General features: G+C 42.9%; 1 protein-coding gene across 1 annotated transcript in view; it reads right to left on the reverse strand.

Moving 5' to 3' along the window:
* Window positions 1-14,316, reverse strand: part of CPXM2 (carboxypeptidase X, M14 family member 2) — an 85,181-nt gene that overhangs the window by 69,969 nt on the left and 896 nt on the right. The window lies entirely within an intron of this gene.

Consider the following 14,316-nt stretch of genomic DNA (forward strand, 5'->3'; position numbering starts at 1 on the left):
AGCAGTTTCCAGAGTGCCTGGGAGTTTTGTGGCCAAGCCTTCAGACTCAAGAGGTTCATCTAAACTCCAGACATCACATTCACTCCCTGAGCTGCCTTCTGCTGCCACCAGCCTGGCACAGGATGGGATTTGTGATGTGGCACAAGGCGCCCTCCAATTTGTACCCATAACTGCAAAGATCTCCCCTCTCTCTCCAAAGTATTTCATTTAATCACTCTCAAGAAAACATATTTTCTTTAGTGGCCAAAAGAATCCCCCCGCCTGAAAAATATCATATCAGCTCTTAACTTTTATTATGAGCTTTGACAAAGGCTGAATTCTGTGCTATTAATTTTAAAATGCCTCCTCTGATGTTTTTTTTTTTCTGAAGCACAGGGTGAAGAGTTTCTGTAATTCCAGCTAAAGCCACAAAACTGAGTACAGCCATCAAAAATGAGAACCATTCTTTTTTTTCCAGAGCCAAACAAACAGACTTAGCCAAAAAATGGAGAACAAAACCGAGACAGACCACTTGCACAATGGCTGGGTACAGGACAAAAATGACCATTAAAAACACATCTTCATGCCAGAAATAGCTCAAAATACCAGGTCACTGAGGTGTACTGCAAGAGCAGAGATTCTACACTCAGAGCATTAATTGTAGCCATCAAAAATAAACTTTAAAACTTGGAATACTATTAACAAGTCTAAAACCAAGACAGAAATAACTCTGATCTTAAGATACAACCCTGGCTCAATAAATGAGACATCTTAGAAGTGCTCAAGTTTAACCATGTTAGCAATCCAATCTGAGTGCATTTACCAAAAACAGGATAAATATATAAGAAGTATGAGTATAAAACAGGCCTGTGGTGCAATTTTTCCCCTCTCCCTCCATGAGAGCTGTAGTAGGAATTTTATACAGCAGTAAATATATCCAATATATCCATAGTTGGTATAGAAAATTCACTGGGCAGAGTGACAGCACAGTCATGAAATTCCTTAAACATAAATAAACTGGAAAGTATCCATAACTCCTGGTCCTAGAAATATACATTTACTGAACATTCTGGCTGTTTTTTGAGGATTTTGCAACTCAGCCATTCTTTTGGGGGGGAAATAAGCATGGATTTGAGGTGGCCCAAAGGAATTATTCAAGTGGGAGGATGCAGGAAAGGGGCTGTAAATGCTCCACCCTGAGAATCAGAATTGCTCACCTGGGGCTGAAACACACAAGAACACCTTCAGAAATCCTTTGGAAATGCCTAATTCCACTGGAATAAATGGCACTACTCTGATATCACCCAGCTTTCACCTTCTCACTCTCCCCACACACGTGGAGCAGGAAAAACCTGAGAAACTGTAAAGTTCTCATTAGCAGTGAGGAGCCATTAAATTTCATCCCCACTGCTACAGTCACCTCCACTCCCAAGTGCTAAATTTGCACTTGAGAAGGACTGAAATCAGCAGCTTCCCAGTCAGTTCCACTTAATGTTATTCAAATTTTAATCCAGTTTAACTCCAGCACAGACAAAACTATATTCTTTTACTTCTCAACAAGGCAGGAAATGAGCTGAAAATGACACTGAAACAGACATGTGAAGTTCCCTGGATGATGTAGCTCAAACAGGAGTAAATCATGGATGTGGACAGAATCACTTGGCTCCTCAGTTTTGGGTTTCCCAGGGTGTTTTTTACCCCTTTGGCTGTCTGACTTAGCTCCTGATACAAGCCAGGAACCTCCAGAGCCACGTTGATGAAGCAGCATGAGCTGTGCTTTAGGCAGCTGAGACTCATTAGTCAGCTGAGAGTTGAGATGTCACCTTCCATATTTTTATTACTAAAGTTAAAAATACTCAAATTGCCAACAGAGAGCAGACTAGCAGCAGTCTGTATCTGCAGTGAGACCTGGGTGAGGATCACCCCTCCAACCTGATCATCAGTCCTCCTCTGCTGCTGCTGGGATGTTGGGGGGACACAAGACAGGTGATGCACTTTGGACCTGGCTAACATAAGAGATTTGATAACAGGATGCCTTGGCAAAAGCAAACAGAACTTTGAAAATTAGACCTGGATTGCAAGAAGATTAAATCAAATGGGTTTCCCGGAAAAAGAAAATCCCATTAAACTCTGCAAGCAAGAGATGTTGTTGGTGCATAATTTGTGTATGTGATTTCAACCTAATCACTGTAGTACACATTACTAGTCTCCCTGAAATAGTACATAAGTGCTTGTATCTCACAATAAAATGGGATTCTGATCACTGAGTCAGTCTCCCCATCTCTCTCTATTGCTGACATGCTGCCTTGGGAAAAACTCATCCTTTGGATGGATGGAATCCTTCCATGCTTTGGATTTGAAATCTCCCCAACAAAGTGCTGCTGCTCAGTGCTGACATGAAAGTTTGAACACACAGCTCCATGCACAAGCAACACCCCCAAGGATGGGCTGGGATTGCCAAGCCAAGGCTCACCCTTGGCCCTGCCACCCCTTCTGCTCCAGCAGCACTGGGAGCATCACAGGGAGGCTCTGCCCCAGCCCCAGGCTCCCTCAGAGCTGTCACCCTGCCCTCCCTCCCTGCCCAGCCTCTGCCAGGCTGCACATCTGGGATAAAGACTCGACCTATATAAGGAGCCTGTGACAGGAAATACCTCAAACCAATCCAGCTTGCTTTTAAAACCTTTTATAAAGTGTAAGGTCTGAGTTTTATGAAGACCTGGTGTGGCTGCTCTAGCAAGTTTAGACATTTATACATTTTTTTTCCTTCTAGCATCACATCTGTTGTTATTATTTCATAGGAAATAATAAGAGAAATTAATAAACCCAAACGCTTCTCATAAGGCATAGAAGTTTTCATAGTACCTGGAGCTGTTGCTCAGGCAGTGATTCCAGAGGAAAGTTGTGTGGTTACAATAAACCTGAGTTCAAGCTTTGTACTCCTTCCCAACCCTTAAAAAGGAATCCATTTGTAAGTTCTAGGGCAGAGTAAAAAGCAAAAATAAGTTTGGTTGAGTTGTCTGCTCCTCACTTAATTACTCTTTTTTATTTAACTGGTTATTCATTTGATAGACTGCATGTTCTTTGAATACACAGAATTCTTTGAATTCTTGAGTATTCTTTGCTACACAGCTCTAAGACAGCACTAAAATGTCAGAAGCTACTTCTACATTTAAATCCCAAACAGTGGAAAACGGCTTCAATGGAGGGATAAAAACTTGGCCAGGCGCACATAGAAAATAACCAGAGGTTCTTTGGATATGTCCAGAAGTGCAGAAAAGCAAAAGATTTAGGAACTCATGTAACAGAGCTTTCTTGTTTCCTTTAATGCCCACCATGTCCAAGCTGTTGCACCCTTGAGAAGCACCCCGAGAGAAGAGGATTTCAGAGTTCAAAGCATCAAGAAGCAACATTTCAAAAAATAACTGAATCTCTGAGATCTGAGAAAATCAAATCCAGGCCTGGATTGAAGAGTGAGTACCTTCTTTTATTAAAAAAAAAACAACCAAAAACCCAAACCAACAACCAAAACCACCACACCCCAAACCAAACCCCAGAAATAAACAGAAAAGAAAAGAGGAGTGGAATTGTAGGGGTGCCTGAGAGAGGCTTTCCTTGGGAAGAGGAGATCTGTAGTTGGCATTTGGGCTCACTCAGGGGACACAAACCCCAGGGCAGCACAGGAATCCCACTGGGGAACATGGAAAACCTAAGGACAGAGCCCAGCTTGCCAAGGGAATCAGTTCCTCCCCAAAGTAATTTTAGAGCAAGGAATGATTCTTAAGGAGCTCAGAAAGCCCCCCGTGCAGCCAGGCTCTCCCTTTCCCACATTTCAGCAGGTCATTCCCTGAGTTTTTGTTCATCTTCCCAAGGATTTCAGCTCTCAGGTGACTTTTTAGCTTTCATGTGTCCATTGTGAAGATGACATTTGGACATACCAGAGTCTCTCTGTTCAGCTTCCCCCTCTCTACCTGCCTTCAAGCTAATAATGAAAAAGTCAGCTCACAGAAATAAATAAATAGGTTTTAAAATGCCTCAAGCCCAAGCAAGCAGCAGGAATCTGTGGATTTAAAAGCTCGGTTATCACCTTTTAAATTCTGAACACTCAGCATTTTCTCAAGGCTCTGAGTTTCCTGTCTGCAGGAAGAGAAATGCTAAAATTGAGTAAGACATTGCTTTTGGGGATCTCTGGGAGGGTCGCAGGGAAGGTTTGGAGCTTAAGCTGGAAGTTGGTGTGAAGCTCCACCTCCAAGCTATGGAGCAAAGGAGATGAAGCAGTTCAAGCAAGGTTCAGACAAATATCTCCAAGGGTGGGCACCTCTCCAGCCCAAATGTTCAGAGCTCCTTTCTCCCTATTCCAGCTTCCTACGGTTCCCAAATTTCATTCTGTCCAAACATCTTTTCTGCTTTGTTTAACAATTCAGCTGTGGTCCAGCAAAGGCTCAGAATCACAGGCTCCACATTTAGCACATTGGAGGCCTCACTGGTTCAAAGCAAAGTGTGTCAGGAGCTCCAAATGAATTGGAATATGAGTTATTAGTGAGTATAAAACTGACTGCATTCACCTCTGCCTGCTCCAGGCTGAAAGCCCAAAAATCAAAAAATAAAATAAAAAAAGCCTAAAAATCAAAATCCTAAAAATTGAGGGCAATGCATTTCCCAGCCTGTGGACACAAGGAGGAATGCTCAGAAGTGCTTCGGATAAAATCTCATTTTTATCAGTTGCCCAGTGAGGTTTGACATCCTTTCCCTGGAGAAAAATGCCCACATTGTCACCAAGAGATTCATCTGCACTGCAAAACATCAAGGTGTTAATGTGAAAAGTTCAGGTCATGATTTGGGACTTATTAACTGCAGTGCTGCCTTGGAGAGTCCAGCCTCCTTCCCATCCACAGGAGCCAAAAGTATTTTTGTTAGTACAGGTATTCTGCACTTGAAAAGCCATGGAATAAGGAAAGATTCAAGGCAAGCTTCCCTGAGCATAAAGCTCCTCATTTTCCCACTTCATAATCGGAAAGGAAAAAAATCTGATTCAGGTTTAATGAGCAGAAATATGGAAAGAGTTGCAGAGGAAAAGTTCTGTGCTATTTTTTGTCCACTTTTTCAGAGAGTTCTGTGGCATTTTATCTGCTCTAACTCCATACTAGCACTTTTTAAAAAAAAAATTTAAAAGTTTCCCATTTTATTCCTCTTGTAAGACAGCCGGGGGTCTCCATATCTGATTGCCATCTGACTTGCATTCAAGCACCAAAAAAGCCAAATTCGGAGTATGGAACAAACCAGATGTGTCAGCAGGATTTTGGATCCCACATGCTACCAGCCTCAGACCCCTCATTCCTGCAAGCTTGGAATTTATCCATTTTCTTCTCCGAGGCTCATGCCTTTCATCCATCTCTTGGCTTCTGCAATACCTGGACTCGCTTTGCCAGCATTTCCAAAGCTCTTTGGAAGAACACTCAGAGATCACTCACATTTCTGACTCGGTGTATGATTCCCCAATCCTTTGTTCCACTACCAGATGGAACCAAGGTTTTTGGGGTCCCTTTTTGTCACTTCCATGTATCTGATGAAAGGCCAAGGAACTGGGGCTGAGGCACTCGTCTGGGGAGCCTGCAGGAGTTCTGGACTGCAGTCCTCTGCTGGGATCCAGAATTATCCAGAGGAACAAAATATCCTCCAGGAGAGCTGTCAGACACTTTTTTTCCTTGTTTTAGCTTGGGTGCTGGGCCTGCTACTCCTCTCCTCATCACTCTGTTCCCCAGCAGCATAGGAGCTCTGGCCTCACCTGGGGAAGCCTCCTGCTCCAAGGGCATGCACTGAAGGCTGGGACACATCCCCATCCTCTTGGGTCAGCCCCATCCTGTAACAAATCCAAATCCACTCCACTTTTACCATGGGAAATTCCAGCCTCCCCAGCAGCCATCTATACAGACCATATATAGCCCAGATCTACTTTTGGCAGAGCTCTCATTGGAATTTTTGATTGGAATTTAAGGATAGTGCAGTGCACACACTCTGGGATAAAGCTGGATCTGTTCTCTGAGATAGGGTACTGCCCATCCAGCCTGTGATGACAAACACAATTCTAACTGGTTCTGAAACCAATGCCTTCTGTAACTCAGAATCATTCAGGTTGGAAAAGACCTCCAAGACCACCCAGTCCAACCTTTAACAGTGTTTTTCATTACGTGACCAATTAAGGGGAAAAAGGAGAAAAATCACATTGTCCAAGGTGATTATTTTTAGGCAATCCCATAGGAAAGGCTGTTTGGCTGAAATTGCAGTTTCTGTTATCAGTCAGTGAAGCATTTTTGGGAAGGTTGAGATCTGGTCCCTTCTTTTCAGACATCCTCTGTCTTGTACATGAGGAAATTTCCTATTACACTATTGAAAATAATCTTGGGGTGGGAAAAAAGAGTGTGTTTGAGCCAAATCTGGCCTAAGGGGTGGTTGTACCAGTGGTGTAGGGGGTGCTGACAGCCAGGTCTGAGATCAGCTCTTCCAAAATACTCTGAACTGCTCCCTTCCTTTGACAGATGTTTTAGGAGCACCCTGAACGTCGTGAGGAGCCATAAACCTGTCACCATAAACCGCTGTATCTCTGAAGGGGAGAGCATAAAAATACTCTGTTTTCTGGGAAAGAGGGACAAAGATGGGTTTCAGTTGGCTCCCACTGCAAGCAACACCTTGTTCCAGCACGCCAGGATGGTTGGTGGGTCCTGGATGTGGAGAAGGAAGGGGATGCTCGGCCTCTCTCTGTGCTCTCGGCCTCTCTCTGTGCTCCCCCTCTCAAACACAACCCCCTTGAAATGGGAGGCTGCTTTGCTTTCTAAAGTTCAAAAGAGAAAACAGCTACAAAGCAAATCTGGGGACTGCAGACCTCCTGGGAGACAAGCAGGGACATTTGGGCTTCACCCTCAGGATCTCTTCTAGATCCCAGCCAGAAGGATTGATCCCGTAGATCCAAAATGAGGGGAAGCAACAAGAAAAACCACTAAATTTGTCATACATGGGAGAGTAAGGAAGAAATCATCTACAGGAAGCACTCAAGCCCCATAAGCTAAGCAAGAAAATCAGATTTAGGAAGGTCTACCAGGTCATCCAGGTCTACCAGGTCATCCACTGTCTGGATGAGCTGCTGAGGTTCAAAAGAAAGAATCAACATGAACAGAGGACTCTGGTGCTTTATCCGGCCGAGTCCCACTTTAGAACTTCCAAAATTCCCATATTTTTAAAGTTTTTAACTATAGATATACACATAATTCTTTGCTATCAACTTCATGGAAGATCTCAGTTGGATTTGGTCTTTGGGAATCACGTTGATTGTAGGAGAAGAGTTTTGCCAGGTACATACCTTAAATAATTCACCAGCAGCCCCAGGCTGATGTACAGTCACACCAGAAGTCTGTCTGGCAATTCATTATAAAAAAAAGTAAACCACAAAATAAATCTGTAAGTAATTAACCCCCCCTATAAAAAAACCTCAATTAATCACTTCCACTATCCACTTTGAAAGTCGTATTTTCTATGTCAGCAGCTAGAAGCTACAGAGCAGATACACTGTGTAGCAGAGAGTAAAAAGACATGTCACTGTGATCTGTTTAACTTATGTACACAACTTTTACTGTGTTCCTTGCTGGGCATGCTGGACGCAGCAGCGCTTTTGCAATTACAGCATCCTGCTAATGCTTGTGTGAAAGCAGGAGCAAAACTCCATGATTTACTCTGATTTACAGACCTGTACAGTTGCAGGTAAATAATCACAAAGAAACAGAAGATTAATCCCATATCTGGGTACTTTCACTCCTAAATCAGCTCAGCTCCAGCCGTGAGTCACAGGTACTGGAAGTCACTGTGGTCCTCTGGAGCTTCTCAGCTTTTTTTCACTTTTCTGCAATGTCAAATCCCAGCAAGGCAGCCCCACAGAGCCCGGGCAGGGCAGGTTTGGGGGGATTCGTGTGTCAGAACAGGAAGTGATTGGCTCTTCCTAAACCAAGGGTAAAATGAGTTTCTCCACTCCTGACAAAGCGGTATTATCTCATTACATTTCATGTAATTCTTTGAAATGGATTGCTATTATACTTCACAGTGTATTGGGGCTGATTCCCATTTATAAGACAGCTGCTTTAAACACCCCTACAGAATCAGAAAATCACTTTAAGGCCTTTTTTTGTTTGCAAAAATGATGTAAATCACTGAGCAAACAAGGAATGAAGCCCTTGTCTTTCCTTGTCTCCATTTAAGCCGTAATAAGATGGATGTTCCATAACACCAGGATGTTCCCCACCAGAAGGGAAGCATTTTTTGTCCAAAAGAGGACTTTAGATATCTATCAGCAGAATCACCAGAACATCCTTTGTAATTTAATTAGAGCAGGGCTGGAGGGATTAACAGCTAAGCCCAAGTGCTCTGAAGATGCCTTAAGTGACCCACACACACTCCCTCTGATGCCTTCACAGGCACTCTGACTCCCTGAGTCACCATCTGGCATCTCTTCATTATTCTTGTTTTTCTCACCTTTTCTTCGTTGCCATTTTTAGCTGTGGGTAGAAAAGAGGAACAGTTTTCCCTTTACACCTGTCAAGTTGATTTAACACTGCCTGGCACGTGCACGAGGAATGAAAAGCCTTGCTCCAATCTGATAGTGCTCCATCCCTTCCAGCACGCAGCAGACACCCAGAATAGCCTGTTCTTGCTCACACTGGGATGTTAAAATCACAGGGGAATGGAATCATAAATGCTCCTTTTGCTGTGCCACAAGGAAATTATAAATGTGGCTGCATCCGAAGGAATGAATTAACACTGCAGTGTGTTTTACTAATGGTTTGATGTAGGTGTTTCTCATTGCTTGATTAGATATGCAAACACCCCACCAAACACACCTTTTGAAGCTGAAATAGCCAGAAGAAGGCTCTAGAGGAGCAAGGCTTGACCCTGAAAGATGCAGGAATTTGTGGCTCAGGAATTCTCATCAAGAAAATAATCAGACAGCAGCAGTGGTGGAGACCCATCTTTGGGCTGGCCAGTTTCCTCTGAACATCCTCATTTCATTCCCCAGACACTGCTGAAGTTAAAAGTGCATTTTAAAATGCAAGTAATTTTGACTACATCAGAGCTTTACTTGTTTCCTGGAGCTCCCAGTGTTAAAAGCAGTGATTTTTATTTCCATAGACCAAATAATCCCGCAAGACATCGCCTCACCAGAGGCCTGACAAGACCAAATCTAGAGCATCCTTTGCAAAATAACAATAAAATCACAAGCAACCTTAAACCCAACACTTAAATCCCGACTCTGACCGCCAGTCTTTTGGTAGTTTGCTTTTACACAGTGAACTGGGCAAGACTTAAAAAAACCCAGATACAGAAAATTCAGGAAATTACTTCTCCTGCACCACGGCTTCTACTTCCACCACTTCATCTTTCTGACAGATTGGAAGTTCACATAGCTGACAGAAACCTTCATTCCAAACCCAAAAGAAAAAAGTGAAATTTGGTTGTGAACCATGGGATTGACCTGTCTAGCCAGCTCACTGAACAGATAATAACATTAAACCCCAAGACTGAATTCAGCTAATGAGTGTCTCATAATTGCTGGCATTTCAGGAACAGCTCTAGGCTCAGGCTGAGATATTAAAATCTATTCAGCGAAACCATCCCCCTTTTAAAGATGTGTTTTTAAAGAGACATTTTTCTCACCTTAACCATGAGGTTGAATTCAGAGAAGGCTGCTGGAAGAATTATCTTTGAAAGTGGTTTTCTCTGGCATAATCAAATGTGTTTATTCCCATTTTTTTTCTTTCTTATGTTACATTATTCATTGAAGCCATGGGTAAGGAAAGATGCTAATCAAAAAGATTTGGCCAATTTTGAGGGCTCATTATTCATTCTTAGTCATCCCTTGTCCTCTTTTGTTGTGACATTCTTTAAAGGATGGGCTCTTAAATGGAATAGTGAACATTACATTATTCTGCATATTTTAGAAGTGCTGAGGAGAAAATAGAGGCTGGTAGATGAAAGAAAGCTCATTAAAAGCCACATTGCTAGTCACATATGGCAATTAGGATGCAATACAGGTCATATTAAAATTCGTGGCATATCCACCTAGGGCCAGGAAGTCCATTCTTAGGAGTTCCCATTATGAGAAGTGTAAACAGAAGCTTTAAAATTAAAATCTGTGTTCTAGGTCACAGGAGAGCTCCACTTTGGACTGCTCAGAGAAGGGACTGGACCAAAGGACTGGAAAAGAGCAGCACTGGTGGTTCCCCAGCACATGAGGAATTCTGTGCTGCTGTGTCTTGGTGACCAGGTCTCAAGTGCTTTCAGCTGTCAGTTCAACGCCTTCTGTGTCACTTTGTCACTTCTTCTTTCTAGTGAACAAAACCACCACACAAATGCCAGTAACACCCAAACCTGTCATGTTTTTAACTTCACACACTCCTCAGATCTTCGCCCCCATTTCGCACTGAAATATTTCCAGCTTTTCCTGAATAACATCCCTGGGATTCAGCTTTCCCTCCTCATTCACTCACTGATCTCTCTCCACGCTTTCATTATCTTGATAAACATCTCAATTAAAGTACTATTGGTCTATCTCTATAAATTCAGATTCTCTCTGCTGGATTATTTCCATGTTTGCCTGCACTGTCCATTTTTTCCTCTCCTTGCCTGACTCCTCCTCACACATATGTCCCAGGAAAGACCTGGCCCATCCTGAGCACTACAGGAATTAAAAAAAAAATAACAAACCAAACCCCTTAAGAATTGCATTATTGAACAGGTGGCAAGATTGCAGAAAAATAAACAAATATGGGGCAAGTAAACACTGATGCATCTGAGGAGTTTCATCGAGCCTGGGAAAAGCACCAAATGAGATGAGACAAAGGAAATCCTGATTTCAGCTAAACACAGACAAATGTTGGGTTGTGCAGAGATCAAACACTGGGAGATCTGTGAAATACAGAACAAATGGGCTCTAAGCCCCACTCTGAGCACTGCCATACAAATAAACATCCCTCCTTTAGTTTCTAAATACATTCAGAATTGAGGTAAGGCTCTACAAGAACTACAAGTTTAAGTTTTGCAGATCAAATCAAAATCATTACAAACTTCACTGTGGCAGATTTGGGCTACACTGAGGATGTTATTGGGCACCTCAGCCCTATAAATCTCTTGATGAAGAATTTTTGCCTGTAGTCAGACCCCCAGACTCTGAAGGGATCTGCCCCACAGATGGAAGCTGAGGTACCATACATCAAACTCTATTAAAAGCCTCATAAAAGAAAAACGTGGATGTTAACAAGACTATTTCCACTGATTTGATTGGGCTTTGGACAGAGGCCTATACAAACAAGGACGGAATTAGAAAATGGAAATCTGTTTATATACACAAAACCTGTCAATCCAACTGGTTGCCTTCCAAAGATGACCTAGTACCATTTAATTTATGAGACATTTAAAGGGCAAAGAGGCAGATTGATACTTTCAACTTTTACCTGAATTTGCAAATATTGATTCTAATATTTTAAACCAAAAATTGTAAACCCACTGGCATCAATTGGATTTCTTTCTACATCAATATTTCACAGACTGAAAACATCTATATTCTGGCCACCTTCAGTAATTAGCTGAAATAAATGGAGTGTGTGTCATCTGTTTAGTGCCATGTCCTTGAGACTGCTCCATTTGATTTCCATTTTGATTCAAAGCTGGGGTTGATCAGGACCAGCTGCTCAGCCAAAGGGCACATCACACATTCCCATTGCTCCTCCTTCCCCATCCCAGCTCCCAGCCAGGCTATTGTTTGTTACAACTAATTAATCCCACATGTCCTGGCTGCTAGTGAGCCTCACAAACCCCAAATTTTGGTATTTACTGCATGTCCAATAAATTAATTCCACCTCTGGAGAAATGCATAAACACAGTTGTGTACATATAAGCAGAAGACACATTCTTACCCAGCCAGATTTATGGTTATTATTATTGATACCTGTTTGACAGCTGTTATAATTATTTCTAGCTGGCCTATTAACATCCAGATGTGAGTAAATATAGGTATGTATCAGTATTTCAACATCTCTGTGGGAGCCAGATTGTCAGATCTTCATTCCAAACTGATCCCTGGTGACATGGGGACATGGCACTAAGCGTCACAGTTACTGCCCTGGCAGGACCTTGCCTTTGCCTGCCTCTGGGTGAGGAGAAAAGAGAAATTTAAAATATTACAGCCAGGAGTTTTAACACTGCAGCTGAAACTGCCTGACACCTCCTGCTGGAACCCTCCTGTTCTCACTCCCATCTGTAACAAGTGGTGACCCTTCTCCTCACTGGTGTTCACCTCAGGGATTATGATGCCTCTTGCAGTTAAAATTGTTCAGCTGCTCCCAGGGAAATCCACTGATTTTTCTCAAATAAACAAGTCCAGTTTGCTGACTTGATGTCAATCGCCCATGTCCTGGATCAAGGAGGAGGAGTTCGGCGGAGGAGATCAGGTGCTTTGTACCTCTGGCTGTTTTTTTAAAAGCTCAGAGGCTTTTAAACCTCTTAGTGTACATGGCTGGTGAAAGCTTGGAAGCTCAGCTGTGTCCAAAGAGCCCAAACTTGCTGCAGAAGGAGGGATTGAGCCATCCCCAGCTGCTCGTGCAGCACGAGCCTCTCCCCCTGTGCTCAGTGCAGCAGGTGGGGAATGAGGAAGATGCCAGTCTGTAAAGAAAAATTAACTTTGCCCTCATGGATTGGATTGTCTTCTCATCACTGTCATGTTTGGAGCAAGTGTGAATCCTCAAGTGCTGGGAAAATTGGGAAAAAGCCAACAGGGAAGGTGAAAGCAGAGATGAACCACAGAACATCCCACCACAGGATGGAAATCTCGATTGTCTCCACCACAATGAGGAATCAAAAAACTAATTACAGAGTTTAATATGCAGTATTTATTGAATGGTATGTCCTGGAAAGGATCTTAAAACATCATCCAGTCTATTCCACTGTCCCAGGTGCTCCCAGCCCCAGTGTCCAGCCTGGCCTTGGGCACTGCCAGGGATCCAGGGGCAGCCACAGCTGCTCTGGGGACCAGTGCCAGGGCCTCCCCTCCCAGGGAACAATTCCTAATCCCCAATATCCCATCCAGCCCTGCCCTCTGGCAGTGGGAAGTGGTTCCCCCTTGTCCTGTCAATCCAGCTGTTCAGTCTGTGGAGGTGGAAAGCAGAGCCTTTTTCCTTAATTAAAAAACCAAACAGACGACACATTGGAACAGGAACATTCTCAGAAGATTTCCTGTAAGTTGCAGTGACTATACCGAGATAATGGACTTGAGATGGTCCAGGCAGTGTCATCCCCTTGGGAAGCTGCTGGCCCCTCAGGGGACAGAGACACAGATGTTTTGTGTCTCTGCTCCCCAGACAAGGTGCATCTGCCACCACCCTTAACTTCTACCTGGAGTTACCCTGACGAGCCATGCTGCCTATCCCACAAGTGGTTTTAGAAACGTTAGGTGTTAGAAATTACACTTTCTTATCACTATTTATTAGTATAAGAGCCCATGGTTTTGCTGCACAAATGCTAATTAATTTCTATTACCGCTAACATTAAATTTCAAATATTTTGTTTGTTACCTGCTGGATGTCACTGGACAAAGTTAAACCCACCCTACAACCCCTGATCCCCTGTTTTGCTGTCCTGATGGTTCTAAATCACAGATTTTGTGCCATATGCCCCAGTCATTAACATGAAGTTTCCTCCTGAAGTAAAGGGAAGTTCAGCTGTAGGGGAGGGAGAGTTGGCCCCAAATTTTACAACTCTAAAATTCACTCGTAAGTATCCCAAACCAGTAAAATACCTACCAGACAGTCAGGGAACACAGAAAGGGATTACTCTTTTGGGGTGGTGCAATCAGGTGTTAATGGGAACAAGTGGGTGGTAAAAGCTGATCAAGTTTCTGCAAACTTTCAAAAATGGAATTAAGGGTGACCGTTTTATTATGAGGCGTTTTTGTTGCTGTTTAATTTCTTTACTTAACTGGTCGATAATTAAATGGAGTTTATTAGGGCTTAGTCTTTTCCAGGAAGATCTCTGTTTACATATCTTCCTCTGGAGGGCTTAAAAGTGAAATCTCAGAGAAATTCACAGGTTTAGAAGTGAAATTAATTCAGAAGCCTCTCTTAGATTAAAGTGACAAGGGATAAGGTGAGATGTCACTATACAAAATCACCTTTTACTATGAGATCTGTCTCTGTTCTTTTGCTTATAGAACAGCAGCTTTCACAGCAAGCCAGTTGCCAAGTGTAATTAAGAATAATTAAGAAGGAAAAGTCCACAGACTAGCCAGAGTACAGCAGAATTACTATA

The sequence above is a fragment of the Geospiza fortis genome, unplaced genomic scaffold (assembly GCF_000277835.1).
Source record: "Geospiza fortis unplaced genomic scaffold, GeoFor_1.0 scaffold452, whole genome shotgun sequence".
Taxonomy (NCBI): domain Eukaryota; kingdom Metazoa; phylum Chordata; class Aves; order Passeriformes; family Thraupidae; genus Geospiza; species Geospiza fortis.